This window comes from Choloepus didactylus, chromosome 9, assembly GCF_015220235.1.
Source record: "Choloepus didactylus isolate mChoDid1 chromosome 9, mChoDid1.pri, whole genome shotgun sequence".
Classification (NCBI taxonomy): domain Eukaryota; kingdom Metazoa; phylum Chordata; class Mammalia; order Pilosa; family Megalonychidae; genus Choloepus; species Choloepus didactylus.
Window position 1 is genome coordinate 35,818,881 of NC_051315.1, and position 19,938 is coordinate 35,838,818.

Genomic DNA, 19,938 nt, shown 5'->3' on the forward strand with positions numbered 1-19,938 from the left:
TCAATCTTTTATGCCCCTTTAATTCTTATCAGGAATAGAGAAGGATGTGGAATATGAAAGGATGAAAGGGGTATCCAAAATTTTCATAGATAATAATTCTAGCTAACATTTATTGAGTGCTTACTACATGCCAGGCACTAGACTAAGAATATTATATGCTTGCATTATCTAGTTTAGTCCTACAGCAACTCTACGAGATAGGTACAACTTTGGTGACTGTCCCAGTTTGGATATATTATGTCCCGCCAAAAAGCCATATTCTTTAATGCAATCTTGTGAGGGCAGAGTTATTAACCTTTTTGATTAGGTTGTGACCTCTTGATTTAATGTTTCCAAGGAGATTTAACCCTGCTCATTCAGGGTAGGTCTTGATTAGTTCACTGGAGCATTTAAGACGAGCTCAGCGCTGATATAGGCCCAGATGCTTGCTGACACTTTGAGATGCTGGCCCAGAGTTTGCCCCAGAGAAGCTAAAAGAGGACCCCGATGCTTAGATGCACAGGAAATGAAGAAGCAAAGAGAAAAGCCCAGAGACATTTTGGAGAAAGCCATTTTGAAATGCAAACCAGGAGCAAAGGACTGGCAGATGCCAGCCACGTGCCTTCCCAGCTGACAGAGGTGATCCAGATGCCATCCACCATTCTTCAGTGAAGGTATCTTTGTGTTGATGCCTTAGTATGGACACTTTTATGGCCTTAGAACTGTAAATTTGTATCTGAATAAATCCCCTTTATAAAAGCCAGTCCATTCTAGTATTTTGCATAAAGGTAGCATTAGCAAACTGGATCTTTTATTTAGGGGGAGCTGGGGCTCAGAGAAGTTACATAGCCTGGAATCACATAGCTGGTAGGTGGTGGAGGTGAGACTTGCACGGAGTTCTGTCGGGCTTTGGAACCCATACCCATTTCTCTATCCTGACTCATGGCCATAAATCCAGTGACAAGAAAAGTTCACCTCTTGTCAATGCCCAGTTGCCCAGGGGCTTCTTACATAGTTTATGGATTCCTCAGTCTCTCACCCACTTTCTTACCATTGCCCATTCATTATATTCTCCTTCAGAAGAGTGAGTGAGCCAGGGCTGAGGGCAGGGGAAAGAGAAGAAACAAGCAATTGAATTGACCCATGCTGAGACCAAACCCATGAGGAAGTAATCAAAACCAATGGGTAGAGAAAGATTTAGGGATTATCTACATGTTTCAATTATCAAAAGTATGCATTGTTCTTCACAAACCTAGATAAGCAAGTTGGCCCCAAAGCAGTTGTGTTTACTTTGCCCTTTTGCCCACCTAATTAGCCTAGACAAAGATTTCACTTCTGATTTTAGATGAACAAAGTCATTCTGTATGAAACATAACCTGTTCTACAAGTCATACAGCAAGGAGGGCCCACCTTTAGATCAAATACAATTTAAGACCAGTAATGAACAGGTCATTAAGTCATTTTAAGGCCTCTTATTCCTACTGCCTACAAAACCAGAGTGTGTTTATTCATTTCCAAATGCCAGAAAAGTCCACAGAAGGATATCATGCTCATCTTAATAATGAGTGGATTTGAAAGGGTTTAGCTTACATACAAGTGACTGAGATTCATAGTTATGTCATTCTCTGGGTTTGAGTTGAGGGAAAGGCAGACAGAGCTAGGCAGCATGAAGTGCTGAGGTTTTATAACCTTGCACATTTAAATAAACATCTCTCCTTGGATGAAGGCACAGGTATCTGAATGCCTTGGACAAGAGAGATTTTAAGTCTTTTTGACAAAATTCATCCCTTGAATGAAGTAAGTCTATTGCTACAGGCCACAACACCCACCGATGGATAAATAGACAATGTCAGAAACTGCTGGCTGCTCACTAAAACTCACATTTTCCTCTCCTTCCTAGGACCACAGGTTGACTTATTTCCCACCTTCCTCTGCAGTTGGTGCAGCCATTTGGCCAGTGGAATGTGAGCAGAAGTTATGGGTGCCCTTCTAGGCATAAGGGCTTTCCATGTGTGCTTCTCTCTGCAGTCTTTTCCCCTGCGGGCTGTGCAATCTTGGAAGGCACATGTTTGAGATGGTGTAGCCTCCATCAGCCTGCATCCCTAAATGACTTCTTGAAGGAGGGCCACCTTGATGACCCGTTTATTTGTCTGGATTCATTATATGAACAAGAAATAAACTTCCATTGTGTTTTAACCATAATATATTTTGGATCTATCCTTACAGAAGTTAGCTCACCCTAACGAATACAGGCACATTTTTCAGCCAAAGATCAACTCCAATTTGTTAAAAATTTTTCAGTCTTGACTACCTTCTGGATATTACTCAGAAGCATTAACCATCCCTAACTAAATCCCTGTTGCTATTTACCTAGAAGCACAGCCACACAGAGCTGCCCATATGAGAACTGCTTGACTGAAAATCAACATCTATAAATCAGAATATCTGCCCTTGCAACTTTAGACTTGGTTGCCCATATTTGAAACAACTATGGGTTTTCTCTGTCCAGGGAGCCTTAACACATGCAAAGCACCTCTCCCAATTCACGGCCTGAGTTTCTAATCATGCCTCCATTTTAGCAGCTCTGGAAAAGGACTGCCTATCTCTTTGAAGTGGCCCCTGGAAACCTCACAAGTGAATTTTTGGTCTATCATATATTTTGTTTTTTTAATCAGATGATTATTTCACTTTATTTACACATATTATTCATCTATCTCAGTTGAAAGCATAGAAGGAATCTTCAGTGTTTAAACAATGTGAGGACCAAACCAGAAAATTGTGCTTAAAATCAGTGCTGAGTAAAAATGTCATTTTCTTCAATATTCCATACATTATTTTAAGGTATTTTTTAAAAAGTGGTTTAAAAATTATAAAAATCTGCACAAATAATGTGTGCAAATTACCTGTTAAAGCATGTAAATTATTTTTTCACATACACCAACACCAACCCCTCCTTCTTCATCATCCTTCCCTCCCCATTAATGGAAGGCAAACATTTTGAGGAAGTTATTTGACTCCTTAGTTTCTGACTTCACAGATGGCTGGAACAGGAAATCAGAACAGGGGCCAGAGCAGAGACCAGTCCCAGAAATTGAGGAGGGAGATTAGGAAGGAAAAAGAAAAGAGAGTATGAGGGGAAAGAAAGAACATCTGACCTTAGAAACGAGAAAGCACCATGCTCCAGGAACCAGAGAAAGGTGGGCATGGATAAGGAGTGTCAAGTGGTTAGTTATGCAGTGACTCAAGGAGAGGGTGAGTAGCATACAACCCCTCAGCTGTGACCCCTGCACTGTGGTTTAATTGACTGCAAAGTATAAAGGCAGAGTATGACTTTCAATGCCCAAATCACAATGTGAATCTTTACTTAAATCAAAATCTTAGACTCCCTGCCCAACCCCTGGAAAGTGCTCCTCCTCCCCCACATTATTGTGGGATTGTTCAAAGGAGTAAGCCCTCTGAGCTTCAAAACTGTCCACTAGTCACCACTTGTGCCTTCCATGGCTGATGTCCACTGCCTGACCTGAAGAAGACTCCTGATTGCCACGGTTATTACACCCCTTAAGAAATCACCAACAAGCTTATGGGTGGGAATCTGGAGACCTGGTGGCTACAGTAAAATGAGAAAGCAAAATGAATGACCTGGGGCTGGACATCCACCTGTGGTCTGATCCAAATGTAGCTCATGTTCAACAATGGCCAAGAAACTCCTTGCTCATATGTTCTCTCCACACTTCAGTTCTTCCTCTGTTTCTTCTAATCTTGACTTCTTTGTAAACATGTCTTAAAGGCAAAAGGAATCTGATCTCAAAATGGATTCCTGTTCTGGTTTTTGAGGTCTGCCAGTAATTTGTACCATCTAAGGACATCAGAAGCAGCTATTTTGACCATAACCAGATGGCTGCAGCTTCCCAAATTATCTGTATCTTCAGTGTGAGTAACATTTTTTTTCCATTTGTTTTACGGAACTTTTTGTGAGTCTATTGGTATCTTTTACTTCAGCAATGAAAATTCCCCCAAGGAACATGGTTTTAGCCACTTCCTCAGTTTTTCCTAATACTTGTAAATTGTAGGGCTAAAATATGAATTGAATAATGTGTTCAGCTTCATAATGCTACAGAGAAACATCAGTAAGTTCCCAGTAGCTCATGCTAATTTATACAGACAAATTAGTCTGGGTCTAGAGTCTCAGTTTTTTGTCATTTTTTTTTTTTTTAACCTCAACATAATCAAATGAATCCTGACAATCAAATGCATCCTGACAACCTTTTTCTTGCCCATCCCCCCCCAAAACAGCCTCAACTAAAAGAAAAGACATTTTAAAATAATGCATAAAGTACATATCTAGAAAACTAAATTTCAAGCAAAATTGGGAAGAAGACCCTCAATTCTGAGAACTGAATTTAGTTGGGTTTATTTATAAAAATTATGTAATTAGGAGAGAATTTAAATAGAAGCACTGGAAAAAATACAATTACTATCATCAGAGGGAATCTCACTGTGAGGTTATGCAGCTCTTCTCTCTCTCTCTCTCTGCTATGGTTCTCTTTAGAAGGACAAGCTTGATCCCCAATCTTCCTCACACAGTCAGACGTAACAGGTGGTGACCAAGAAGGTGACACAAGCCAGCAGAACTATGTTTTGCCTCCAATTCCTGTCCTTTGGCTAGAACCTTGTGCAGGCTGGTGATACTCTGGCAACACAGTTAAAACCAGGCCTCCTCCAATGGAGGCTGCCCTGGGAAAGGCTTCAACCAGCCATTAAAAAAAGAGGAAACCAGACAGAAAAGGGAAGGTGGCTAGGGTGGAGTGGCGTGGAGGGTGAGGGTGGAGGATGTTACTGTAGAAACGGAGAGAGTGGAGTACTAGTCTGATTGTTTCTGCACCTGATTTACATTTCTTATGCTAGTTCTTAAATATATGAGAAAAGATATCCCAATTTGAGTTAAGACAATAATTGTCGGAGAAGTTCAAGGTCATTGCTTGAACCTCTCTGGGCATTCAGTTGCTCCTACTGTAAAGTAAGAAGAATAATTCCTTATTATTTTCCAGGGGAACTCTGAAAGCTTTAGATGCTAATATGCTGACCATTAAACATCTCAATTTCATGTTGTCAGGATGCACTTGATTATGTGGAGGTTAAAAGAGAAAAACAAAACTAAACTCTCAGTGACTTAACATGACAAAAGTTGGTTATCTCACACAAAGTCCATGGTCAACTCTCTGGACAGCTGCCCCCCAAGCCACCAGGCAGCAATCCTAGCTGCTTACACCCTGGGGCTCCACTGCTTTGACACAAGTCCCCCTTCATGTCAGCAGCAGTGGAAGGGAAAGCCTGGAGGGACCCGTGGCACTGTCACTCACAATCTGTTGGCCAGTACTTGTCACATGACCTCTCCCAACTGAAAGGGGCAAGAAAGGTACAGAATTCCAATGTATTCAGAATAATTGAGTGAGAACTAAAAGTCTCTTCCACAGTTATTTAAGGAAGCCCAGGGAGTTAGTTTTTAAATGATATAAACTATGAAAAATAAAAACATAGATAATAGTTCAGGAAATTTTCAACATGCTCACAAATACCTAAGACAGAATCTTTTTGTCCAATACTCAGCCAAGAGCTAAAAGAGCTGAAGACAATTATAAGCATGGTTCCCATTCTCAAGGAACTTTCTCTCTTGCTGGGGAGATAAGATATGCTTCAAAGAATCAAGGCAGCTGGAAATAGTAGAAAGATCACTCTACTAAGAGTGCATCTCAAAAAAAAAAAAAAAAGAGTACCTCTCCCTAAGAGTCACCCCCAGAACCCCCAGAGAACCTCTTTTGTTGCTCAGATGTGGCCTCTTTCTCTCAGCCAACTCTGCGAATAAACTCACTGACCTCCCTCCTATGTGGGACATGACCCCCAGGGGTGTAAATCTCCCTGGCAACATGGGACATGACTCCCAGGGATGAGCCTGGCCCTGGCATCATGGGATAAAGAAAGCCGTCTTTGCCAAAAGGGGGAAGGGAAATGAGACAAAATAAAGTTTCAGTAGCTGAGAGTTTTCAAATAGAGTCAAGATTCATTCTGAAGGTTATTCTTATGTATTATGCAGATATTCCTTTTTAGTTTCTAGTGTATTAGAATAGCTAGAAGGAAATACCTGAATCTGTTGAACTGTAATCCAGTAGACTAGATTCTTGATGATGACTGTATATAGCATTTATCATGTGGCTGTGTGATTGTGAAAACCTTGTGACTGACACCCCTTATATCCACTGTATGGGCAAATGAATAATAAAATAAAGACAAAAAAATATATATAAATAATAGGGGGGCTAAAGGGTATAGGATGTTTCGGGTATTCTTTTTGATTTTTTTCTTTATTTTGGAGTAATGAAAATGTTCTAAAAAACTGATTGTGATGATGAATGCACAACTATATGATGATATGGTGAGCCTTTGATTGTATACTTTGGATGGATTATATGGTGTATGAATATATCTCAATAAAATTGCATTAAAAAAAAAAGAGAGTGCATCTCCTCTACTACTGAGGGATGTACCAGCTCTGTCACTTACTAGTTCTATCAACTCGGACAGGTGCCTTAGCATTCTCAGGTTCCTCATCTGAAAGCAGTACATAAGAGCCTCTACTTCATTCACCCTAAGGGCTGTTATGAGAGTCAAATGAGATGGCATACAGGCCTGAACACTGTGCCTGATATTCACATATAAGCTGTAATTGGAGAATGATACAAAATATAAATACCATAGTACTTGTTCAATTTATTGAGCACCTACTCAGTTAAGAACACTGTGCTTACAAAGGGTTTCTCTTTGGGGAGTTTGCCTGTGAATTTAAACAGGAAGAGAGAAGGAAGAGAAACTGAATTCTCTGTGTGAGGAGCAGCTTGAAACAGATGGAGGAGCTGGATTCATAAGGTAAGGCCTAGTGTTAAAGACACAAAGAAGGTGGAGTAGCACAAATAGTTTCCGAGTTGTGCAGGAGAAACCAGAGTAGTTGTAGGGAGAGGCCCATTGATGGAGAAATTTTAAACACAGGCTGAGAAAAGTGACCTAGATCCAGGTGTTAATGGGAAGCCATAATAGGTTCTTGAGAGGAAAGTGATATGATAAAAACGTTGTTTAACAAGATTAATTGGGCACAATATTCTGGATGGTTTAGACTGGAGAGAGGATGGGAGGAGGGACTACACATGATTATTCCTTGAATCTAGAGGAAAGTGATAAGGGTCTGCGCTAAGGAATGGAAAGGAAGGAATTTGGCTGGGAAGACAAAAATCAACACACTGATTGTTGCCACTGATAAGAACAATGGAAAGAGGAGAGTCCAAGTTTGAATCCAGAAGGTAGCAAAAGAGACTTTGCACTTTTATTGGCTATCATATAAGGAGGGTCATCTTAAATATTTTGACACCATGGAAATTATTTGTTTACTTAATAATAAAATGAGAGCTGATGACAAATTGTCAATTTTAAACTATTTGAAGCTTCCACATGAGCTCATCATTAGAAGTAGTGCCTCGGTAAGGTTTGAGAAGTACCACTGCTCCAAACCCCTGGATAGCCACCTCCCATTTCCCTCTGAATAAATCCACAGACCTGAGCATAACGCGTAGGCTGTTCGATAGTCTGGTCCCATCAAAACTTTTTAAAGCTTTACCTCACTACATCCTCTCATACATCCTATGCCTCCCACACCAGGCTGTGTAAGGCTTCCAAGAGCAGGCCTGACACCTTTTCACCACATACCTGTGTTCTTCAGTTCTCTCAGCATGGAATGTTCTTTCCCACTTCTCTGAATAACTTACTATGCCTTGCCCTATGCCTCAATATAACCTTGTGCCTGTAACATGCAATTTGTTTCATTCAATTATGACTAGCTGAATACACGTTCTTCTACCTCTATGGTGACCAACTCATCCTGATTTGTCCGTGACTCTCCTCATTTTTAAAACTGGAAGGACCGTGTCCTGGGAAGCCTGTCAATACTGAAAAAACTGGGAAAGTTGGTTACCTTATGCCTCCCTTGCTGTATCACAACCCAGAGAACAGAGAGAGCACCGTATTCCTCCTGAAATTCACATACCGCTGAGCACAGTAACTTGTACCCTATAGTAATTATGAACTGACACTATTTGTAAAGAGTATTTCTCTAAGCACTCTATTTGTATTATCTCATGGCTACCCTCTGAAGTGGGTAATACTATAATCCCATTTTACAGATGAGGAAACTGAGGCTCAGAGAAGTTAAGTAGCATGTTTAGGAAATGGCAGAGCAGAATTGAAACCCAGGCGGCCTGATTCCTGAGCCCATACAATGGGAAGCCAGACATCAAAGGAGTTGGAGGAAGGGATACACAGATGCATTTCCACATTCATCCTTTAGCCAAATCCTACTTTTCTTAATAAAGAACTATTTATTCTACAATACAGGTGTGGCAACAATTAGTTAACAAGTGCTCAATAAAAGTTTCTTGACTTGAGGTTAATTGATTGCTAGGCACACAAAGGCATTCACAAAAGGGAAATATTAACTTATTTTCAACACTATAAAGGAGAAAGAGGGATGGCAATGGTGCTTCTAGTCAGAGCTTAAGATAAAATTCTATCTAGCCTGACTGCTCTCCCAAATTTCACCTCCTTTCAATTGGATGAAAACCGGGAACTTTTTCAACATTTTCTTAGAACATTTCTAAGTATTTCTTTTCATTATTCTTATATCATTCCATTTGCATTTGAAGCATACAGTCTAAAGGGTGGAAAACAATGAAACATGCAAATAAGGAAGCTGAAAGTGTTCTTTGAAAAGTTAAGTAATGAAAAGTAATGGCATTCAACTTCTTTAAATGTAATACATTATCTCTTAAATTGACTTTGCTGAGCTTTTTCTACCTTCCCCCTGCTTTTGTTACTCTGTCTTAAAATAATAATAATAATTCCTCAATAGTACTTGGTATTGGAAAGTAACTTTTAGAGTTTGAATTATTTGTCTTTAATCTTACAATGTTGCTTTTGGGGGGAAAAAATTAATCTGGATGGATAGTTCTATGACATTTCTCTATCATTGCTATTTGAGACCATTTATAAAATTAATCCAGATGCATTTAGTATTGAATATTCTTAAATTTGGGGGCAACATGGGGATGAGGCTTTCTCCCTTTCCCGGCCAGGGGGAGTGACCCGAACTCCATTTAACGTTTTTAACTGGTTGGATCATCATATGGATTTTCAGGGCTTGATTTCGAAGAGCTACATTTTATCATTTCTGCTTACATGAAGCAAGCTTTCAAATTGTTATTTCTCAAAATCCACAAGCTCTAACCTTTTCTACTTTACTAACCTGCTTAAGATAGTCCTCTATACAGATCAGTTCAGAATAAATGTATCCTGATAAGGATGGGGACAGTGGCCACAGAGATATTCTTCAAGCATGCTGGAGGTCAGTGAGGCATTGTTGTATCTGTTTTTAAACAAACTCAAAAGACCTCTGCACTCTCAGAATGTATTGTATGAGCAATTCTCCTGGGCTCCCTCCCTTCCTTTCTCTACTGAGCTCTGGCCTGATTCTTTCTAGGTTTCTTCTGCATCTCCTTGGTAGATAAGCTTGGATAGCATCAACCCTCAGGCAACATCTTTCTAAGGGAAGACAATTATTTAACTCAGGCAGGAAATTTGTAAACATAGGTTTGGAGTGAATTTATGTTCAGCTTTATCTTTAGGGTCTTGCAGCCTCCTTATTCTGCACTTTTTCTTGCCCCCAGGGCTCCTTTCCCAGGCCCTTGGGGAGTTCCTCCTACTCCTTCTACCTTCCAAGCTACCCATCCACTCCTGCTACCTCCTCCCACTACTACTTCACAAGCTACTTTCTGCAGGTTTTCATGATCCTTTTACTCCCAGGAGTATTTGCTTTTTAAAGGCAGAAAGTACTCCCCCAATGGAAACAGCTTTATTTGTTTTGATTTTAAAATTAACACATGCTTATTGCATAAAATATAGAAAATTATAAGGGAGAAGAAAATAAAAACCATCCAAAGAATGGGATATATCCCCTCAGGATTATTTTCTAAATTTACATGCATATACAGATGCGTACTATACTATATATAACATCCTTTTTCCCCACAATTGACACACTCAAAGTCATTTTTCAAAGTGCCTTAGTGAATGTTAGAGGGATCTGAATCCAACATTTTGTCTTTTGCTGATAGAAAAAGACCTGCTGCACTCCTCTGCACCCCACCAACAACAACATTTTTGGTCAGAATGAAGAAGAGAAAATTCTTTATTCCTAAATGCAATCACAATTCACTCTACGCATAGAATTCAGAATAATCCACCAAATCCCAATGATAGACACTACTTAATTCAATGTAATGGCCATCCAGAGCCCGGTACACTAGTGCTTTCCCTGACCCCTCTAAGGCAGACAGGTTCGCAGGTCCACCCAGACTGGGTTCCCCAAGGGCAGGAACCAAGCCCCTTTCTTCTTTGTGCTCCTCGGTGCTTACAACTGGGACGTTTTCCACTCCCCAGGGGATGGAAACATTCATGTGTTTCAACACTGAAAAACTGTTTTCCCTTCTTTCTTTGATAATTTCCTCCCCTTCATTTTCTCTGTTCTTTTTTCTGAAGATGTTGAACCTTCTGGAATGGTCCTCTTATCTCATGTTTTCTCATACATTTCTACTTTTCTTATTATTGTTTTATATTCTGGGAGATTTCTTTGACATTTCCCAGCTCCTGAACTGAATTCTTTGTATGTAGGCAATAATGTATGTTTATAAGAGCTCTTACTTTTCTGATTGCTTTTATTTTGTAATACTCTTTTGAATGAGATTTTGGGTATTATTTTTTTTTTTTTAAGTTTTATTCTGTTTTCTAAATGATCTTGATTTTCCTTGGAGGTTAGTTGTCTTGTTTGTTTGTTTATCTCAGTCTCCCTCTTTCATGGTGCTGGTTCTCTTGTGCTCATTGGCTGTCCTGCCACACTTAGGAAAAGAGGATTATACGGCTGCTGTGGGTTTCACTGCTGCTGTGTAAGCCAATTTATTTCTCGGAAGAGCTCTCCCCTGAGTAAGAAGCCTACCAGGAACCTAACAGGTGTATGTGGGAAAAACATACAAACTAGCAGACTTCATTCAGGGAGAGAGGGTCAGGAGCCAACTCTGAGGCCACAGACCCCATCTTTTCCTGGCTCTGCAAAAATTATGAAGGACTTCTCTCGAGGCTACCAACATCCATATCAAGAGCTTTAACTTTCCTCCAAGGATTAGTTCAGTTATTTAAGAGATAAAGTCTCAGATTATTTCCCTGGAAATAAGTGATTCTTTAGGTTTTTAGTAATTAAAAAAAACAATTTGCATTAGTTGAGGCAAAAAGTGCACATTATCACTACAGGTCCACATCTCTTATCCACAATTCTGTAAAATACAGTAATCCCAAGGGCTCTAAAAACCTAATGTCTTTTCTGAAGTTTGGGACTGACTCACTAGGTGGCAAACCTATCTGAACTGACTGCATAGCTACATCAGTCTTTATTTATCTCACTTGGTGTGAATATCCAAAGGGTTCACTGCAGAAATGTTAAAGGATTTTACTCCAACGTGCTGTCCCAGACCTCTCTGGGGTGTTTTGCAATATATTTATGAAATATATCCCAAGTTACCTTTCTAAAATCTCAAAAATTCTGAATAGAGACTCCAGTTCAGGACACAAAACTTGGCAAAAAGATCATGGATCTATAGAAGAATACAGGACCACTTCAGGAATCCCAGGCAGCAGTACAAGCAGACTTCAGAAGACAGTAAGTTATCAGGGACAAAGGCAGCCACTGTCCCAGGCAGTCTCTCATGTTGGCTGACTCTACCTCTCATTTGCTCTCTCATTTTCCCTCTGTGCTTTCCTCTACGTGATCATTGGTCTCTGATTCTTCCGTGGGAACTTCGTTCCCATCTCTCTGTCTTCTGCCTGGGTTAGTGTGGCAGCTCCACTGAGCTCATGGTTCCACGTCCTCAGCCCAGCACTGCTAAAGTCCAATTCCAAATTACTGGGTGAAAGAACATGTTTGGTCCAGCTTGACCGATGCCCATCCTTGAAAACTGGAGTGTCTAGAGGTGCAGGGTCATTTAGTGCAAACATGACTAAGGAGGCTTAACTCTCAGAGAACTGGGAAGAAGGAACTGTTGGACTGACAGGTAAGTAAACACCTGCAAAAGCCACCATGAATAACTTTCCATGTAAGTAAATGGAGACAATCATTGGTTGTCTTGTTTTGTTTTGTTTTTTTCTTTGCTTTACATCCAACCATTTATTTATTTATAAATTATAGAAATGTACCAACGATTTATATATCACAAGTATGTGATGACAACAAAAATTTCTCATTTTTTCCTACACCTCAATGGAAATTTTCCATAACCCACTTTAAAATTCTCCCAATGATTGTAAACACTTTTCTTTGCTCATAGTACCTTTATAAGGAAAAAACTAAATACTTTTCTTCATTCTCTTAATTCTTTATTGCATGTGTGGAGATTTTTTTATTGGCATATCCTGCCATTTTCTTGTCTTTGGCCTATAAAGTAATGTTTTCACCATTATAATAAATGTTTTTCTCTACTATTCCTATATGGACTGAATGCCTTAGAACAGCTCTACACCAGAGCATATTTTCCACCTGGAAATGTTAGATGCTTGAATCCTTCAGAATTATTCATGTGAGCCTACAGGTCGCAATTCAATCTACTTTCTGTCTCTATGAATTTGCCTTTTCTAGCTATTATATGTAAGTGGAATTATACAATATCTGTCCTTTTATGTTTGGCTTATTTCACTTAGCATAAAGTTTTCAAGGTACACCCATGTTGTAGCAAGTATCAGAAGTTCATTCCTTTTTTTTTTAATTTTTTTTATTGAGATTGTTCTCAATACGATTATCCAAAGATCTAAAGTGTACAATCAATCGTCCATGGTACCATCCTACAGCTGTGTATCCATCACCACAATTAATTTTTTGTGAATTTTTAGAACATTTCTATTACCTCATAAAAGAAATAAAGACAAAATAAGGAAACTCAAATCCTTCTATACCCGTAACTACCCCCCTCCATTATTGACTAATAGTATTGGTATAGTACATTTGTTACTGTTGATGAAAGAATGTTAAAATACTACTAACTGTAATATATAGTTTTCAATGGGTATATATTTCCTCCATATGCCCCACTATTATTAACTTCTAGTTTATAGTGTCATACATTTGTTCTAGTTCATGAAAGAGATTCCTAACATTTGTGCAGTTAGTCATGGACACTGCTCACCACAGGATTCACTGTTTCATACATTCCCATCTTTTAACCCCAAACTTTCCTTCTGGTGATATACATGACTCTGAGCTTCCCCTTTCCACCACATTCACACACCAGTCAGCACTGTTAATTATTCTCACAACATGCTACCGTCACCTCTGTCCATTTCCAAACACTTAAGTTCACCCTAGTTGAACACTCTGCTCATAAAAAGCAACCACTCCCCATTCTTTAGCCTCATTCTATATCCTGGTAACTTGTATTTCATGTCTATGAGTTTACGTATTATAATTAGTTCATATCAGTGAGACTAAACAATATTTGCCTTTATGTGTCTGACTTATTTCACTCAATACAGTGTCCTCAAGGTTTATTCATCAACCCATTTTTTTTAAGACGGTTTGGTTCACACACCATACATTCTGTCCTAAGTAAATAATCGATGGTTCCCTGTATTATGTATTCACCACCATCACCACTATCTAAATAAGGAAATCTCCATTTCTTCCATGAAGAAGGAGGAAGAGTCAAAGAAGGTAGAGAGACAAAAGAAAAAGAAAAAAGAAAGAGAAAAAAATGAAAAAAAAAAAAATGACAGCTAGGAAGCAACAAAAGGAAAGATAGCATTAAACTAAAGTAGAATAAGGAGTCAGACAACATCACCAATTCCAAGAGTCCCATACCCCTCCCTTATGTTCCCCTCTTATAGGCATTTAGCTTTGGTATATACCACCCTATTTTTAATATCTTGCAAAGTTCTCCCTCATGAAAAAACATATTTGTGTATCTTATCACAATTGAGCACTCTAAGTTTCACTGAGTTACACAGTCCCAGTCTTTATCTTTCTTCTTTCCTTCTGGTATCCCACATACTCGTAACCTTCCTCTTTCAACCATACTCACAATCATCTTTGTTCAGAGAACTTACATTGCTGTGCTATCATCACCCAAAATTGTCTTCCAAACCTCTCACTTCTGTATTTTCCTATCTGTCTGTAGTGCTCCTTTTAGTATTTCCTGTAGCACAGGTATCCTGTTCACAAACTCTCTCATTGTCTGTCAGAAAATATTTTAAACTCTCCCTCATATTTGAAGAACCGTTTTGCCAGATATAGGATTCTTGGTGGGTGGTTTTTCTCTTTCTGTATCTTAAATGTATCACACTACTTCCTTCTTGCCTCCATGGTTTCTATTAAGAAATCCACACACAGTCTTATCATGCTTCCTTTGTATGTGATGGACCCCTTTTCTCATTCTGCTTTCAGGATTCTCTCTTTGTCTTTGACATTTGATAATCTGATTATTATTTGTCCTGGCATAGGCCTATTTAGATCTATTCTGTTTGGGGTATGCTGTTCTTGTTGGATCTATAATTTTATGTCTTTCATGAGATGTGGGAAATTTTTGTTGATTATTTCCTCTATTATCGCTTCTGCCCCTTTTCCCTTCACTTTTCCTCTGAGACACCCATGACATGTACATTTATGTATTTCATGTCATCATTCAATTCCCTGAGACATTGCTCATATTTTTCCATTCTTTTCCCTATCCGTTCTTTTGTGTGTAGGATTTCAGGTGTCTTGTTCTCCAGTTCCTGAGTGTTTTCTTCTGCCTTTTGAGATCTGCTGTTGTATGTTTCCATTGTGTCTTTCATCTCTTGTGTTGTGCCTTTCATTTCCATAGATTCTGCCACTTATTTTTTCAAACTTTCAATTTCTAGCTTATGTTCGCCCAGTGTTTCCATTATACGCATCATCTCTTTTACCATATCTTCCCTAAACTTTTTAAATTGATTTAGCATCAGTTGTTTCAATTCCCGTATCTCAGTTGAAGTGTAAGTGTGTTTCTCTGACTGGGCCATAACTTCATTTTTCTTAGCGTAGGTTTTAGTTTTCTGTTGTCTAGGCATCTGGTTTCCTTGGTTACCCCAATGAGGTTTTCCTAGACCAGAACTGGCTCAGATCTCAGAAGGGGGCACTATTCAGTATCTGGTTTCCTTGAGGGTGTGTCTTAGAAGATTGATACACCCTGTGAGGCCTCTAGTTACTGTGATTTTCCTAACCTGCCCAGCAGGTGGCATCTGTCAGCCTGTCACTCCTGACTGATGTGAGGAGGTGTGGCCCCCAGTTTCTGTTTTGGCTGTTTTCCCCCAGGCTCTGGGGTCTAGTTCTGAATGGGAGGCCAGTAGTAGGGGTGGGCACCACCTGCTTCGTCTTAGGGAAGATACACCCCCTAGGGAGTGATCATTAGCATTTAAATAGGTTCCCTGTCTCTCTGACTCTCCTGTCTCCACCCTTGTCAGGGTCAGAGCACTGTAAACTGAAAATGGCTGTGGCTTTCTCCACTGATCCACCTAGGTTGAGAAAGAGAAAAAGGGACAGAAAGCCCCACTTCAGGGCCAGTCCCTGGACCCCCCCCAGCTTCACCTGCCGGCCAGAGATAGTACCTGGTCCTCTGGGATCCCCGTCCCGAGACAGATATGTCCCCTGACTCTCCAAGGTCAGTCGTCACCTAAAGCCCCTGTCTGCTTGTTGGGGATTTGTAGCTTGTATTGAGGGGTCCACATTTGTTAATTAAAACCCCAGTTGGAGCTAGACTGAAGTATATTTGCTTGTTCAGACAGTGCTGCTCTCTGTCACAGTGAGGCTTTACAGTTTGGGCTGCTGTGGGGGGAGAGGGCTCCCAGCTCAGGTCCCCAGTCTTTACTTACAGATTTTATGCTGTAACCTCAGGCATTTCTCCCAATCCAGGTTGGTGTACGATGTGTGGACAGTCACGGTTGTCCCCCAGCACTTATTCTAGATTATTTACTAGTTGTTCCTGGTTGTTTATTAGTTGTTCCAGGGAGATTAACTAGTTTCCACTCCTCTCTATGCTGTCATCTTCTTCCATCTCAGTTCATTCCTTTTAATGGCCAAATAATATCCCACTTGTATGGAATTTTATTTATCCAAATTTTATTTATCCCTTCCTTTGTTGATATCATTGTTTTTAATACCTAGATGGTATTACATTTCATAACCAACCGAAAAACATATAGGTTGTTTCCACTTTTTCACTACTAGAAATAATGTTTCAGGAACATTCTTATACATACATCTTTGCTACTGCTTTATTTCTTAAGGAAATTTCTTGAAGTGAAATTGATGGGTCCATGAGTATCCACATTGTCTCCCCCTCACTCCCTTCTTGGAGAAAGGCATCGTTCTAGTTTGCTAATGCTGCCTTCTCTCAAAACACCAGCAATGGATTGGCTTTTATAAAGGGGGTTTATTTGGTTACAAAGTTACAGTCTTAAGGCCATAAGGTGTTCAAGGTAACGCATCACCAATCGGGTACCTTCACTGGAGGATGGCCAATGGTATCTGGAAAACCTCTGTTAGCTGGGAAGGCACATGCCTGGTGTCTGCTCCATAGTTCTGGCTTCAAAATGGCTTTCTCCCAGGATGTTCCTCTCTAGAGTACAGTTCCTCAAAAATGTCACTCTTAGTTGCTCTTGGGGGCATTTTTCCTCTCTTGGCTTCCCTGGAGCAAAAGTCTGCTTTCAATGGCCTTCTTCAAACTGTCTCTCATCTGCAGCTATTGTCTCAGCTCCTGTGCATTCTTCAAAGTGTCTCTCTTGGCTGTAGCAAGCTCGCTCCTCTGTCTAAGCTTATATAGTGCTCTAGTAAACTAATCAAGGCCCATGCTGAATGGGTGGGGCCACACCTCCATGGAAACTATCCAATTAGAGTCATCACCCACAGTTGAGTGGGTCACATCTCCATGGAAACACTCAAAGAATTACAATCTAATCAACACTGATACATCTGCCCACACAAGATTATATCAAAGATATGGCATTTTGGGGAACATGATACATTCAAACCAGCACAGGCATGAACTCATTGCTATAGGCCAAGCTACATAATAGAAGCAGACCTTTTCAATGCCACTGAAAGTAGAGAGGAAGACAGAGGCCATTGAGTATAATAATCCACTGAAGCTGTACTAAAAGATAGTAATAAAGGTCTGATTGCCATAAATGTTTGACCTGAGGACCCTTTCCTGGGGAGTATGGAGGGTTTGATGATGGGGAGGATGGGAAAAGGATTGACCACCCTGGCTGAGGACCCAGGAAATGAAAAGGCCAAATGGAGAGTGAAGCAAGAGCATGGAGACCTAGGTCCATGGAAGGGAGGCGACGAAGCAGTGCAAGCAACATTCATTTAGATCCAAGCAGCATTTCCTACATGATTCTTAAAAAAACAGCCACAAGACTAAGAAAAACAGCAATATATCAAACAGAAGATTAAATTCTTCATCCATACATTTTTAGGCAACTTGGAAAGTTTTCCCCCAAGACCCTTGCTTTCAAGGTGTTTTCTCAAAATAAAAGACCAGTTAAAGAAAAAACCTGATATCTACTTTTGAATAGCTATGTTTTAACAGTAGTTTTGTTGTTTAAGGTTTTTGTTGGTTGTTTTGTTTATTTCAATTTCCACCTGTGAAATTACCACACACACAAAAAAAAGTCTTAAGATGAGTATTCGCCAAGGTGCCACAATTATATGCAAAAGGAAAATTTATCCATTATCCATCAATTTATTTGTTTTATCCATTGGAATTGATTCTAACTTGAATTTTCTTGTCCCTTCTCTGATTTATTTTGTGCCTGGACCAGTTTTTTAAAGACACAGATCCAGTCCTCCTTGACATATGTGTAATGATGAGGCAAATTAACTTGAAATTTATAGTGAAATACTGTAGTGAAGAAATGTGAAAATGAAACTTTCTTTTAGAAATGGTTTCTCATCCAGAGCCACTCACACCTGTCACATATTAGTCACCAGTTACCTCAGCTGGGCAGAATAATTTTTCCAGCTGAATGTGGAATCATAAGGTGGAAATCTGATTGGCCTCCCTCTTAATAGAGCCCAGAGCTATTAATAATAAATCTTAGACATAGTTTAATTAAAATAAAAACTAGAAACTATTGTCAGACAGAAATCACCTAATAAAAAAGTAATTTATAATGCACGCCCTAATTAATAATTTACTTCCCAGAGTAAAAAAAATTATCAAAAGTAATTATAATTAGAACACACTATTTCTTTTTTTAAGGATAACAGAATAATACTAATAAGGTAAGGCAATATCAAGTAACAAATTCAACTGCTACTTTCATCACATATTGTCATGATTAATTTTAACGTTTTTTTAATACAAAGGTTCCATTCCTTCAACTCACTGTCCAGCAAACTGACTTTACAAACAGTAAAAACTGCTGAACTTGGTAGTATAATTCTATGTCAGAAAGATATTACTAATTTAAAAGACTTTGGGAAATAAAAACCACGTTCTTAAGGCTTGGATGAGAGATTAAAATTGGCTTAAATTAGGCCACAATGAGTTACTGACCTAGAACCAATTTCTGATTAAACAAGAGGCTTCATGGAAGGAGATTAACTACACATAGTCTCCCATATGCAATAAACATTATAGTAACAGAAACTTGGCACTTATTTTTCATTCTCATAACCCTAGCTTCTCTCATCATGCCCAGAAAATATTACACACTTAAAAGTTAGAGGTTGACAGGAATGAGCCTGGACCCAGCATCATAGGATTGAGAAAGCCTTCTGGACCAAAATGGGGAAGAGAAATGAAACAAAATAAAGTTTCAGTGGCTGAGAGATTTCAAATGGAGTTGAGAGGTCATTCTGGAGGTTACTCTTATGCATTATATAGATATCCCATTTTGGTTTTTAGTTTATTACAATGGCTAAAAGGAACTATCTGAAATTGTTGTACTGCAATCCAGGATCCTTGATTCTTGAAGACGATTGTTTAAGTATATAGCTTATATGGTGTGACCGTGTGATTGTGAAAACCTAGTGGCTCACACTCCCTTTATCCAGTGTATGTCAGATGAGTAGAAAAAATGGGGACAAAAAAGTAAATGAATAATGGGGGGGTATGGGATGTTTGGGGTGTTCTTTTTCACTTTTTTTTAAATTCTTATTTTTACTTTAGTTTTTGGAGTAATGAAAATGTTCAAAAATTGATTGTGGTGATGAATGCACAACTATATGATGCTACTGTGAACAAATGTACACTTTGGATGATTGTATGGTATGTAAATATATTTCAATACAATTGCATTGTAAAAAAAAGTTGGAGGTTGATTGGATAAATGAAAGAATACAGAATCAGAGAATACATGTATGGATATCAACAGCTGGGTGGTTGCTCCAATGAGCTGCCCAGGTCTCCTTAAGGAACAAAGGAGTTATTCTCCCCAGCTGGTGGCAGGTGCTCCTGTTTTCTGAGAGCTCTCAACAATCAGCCCTCTTTGGGAACTGCATTAGCTGAAGAATGCCTCCTCAGAGTGGCCCACATCTAATGATGTATCTAAGTGGGTGTAAAAGGCTCTCTCTCCCTCCCCAACTCTGAAGGGTCATTGTAGCTTCAGAACTTTCTATAGGATTTTCTAAGGACTACATTGAAACTGCATCATCGCTCAGTTTCTACCTTCTCCCCCATTCTGCCTCCTTCCAGTCTCTTCAAAGGTGTTCATCCCCAAAACACTCCCTAACAAATATCCTGAAATCTCCATTTCAGAGTCTGTTTCCCAGGGAATCCAAACCGTGACAATATGTACAGAGGT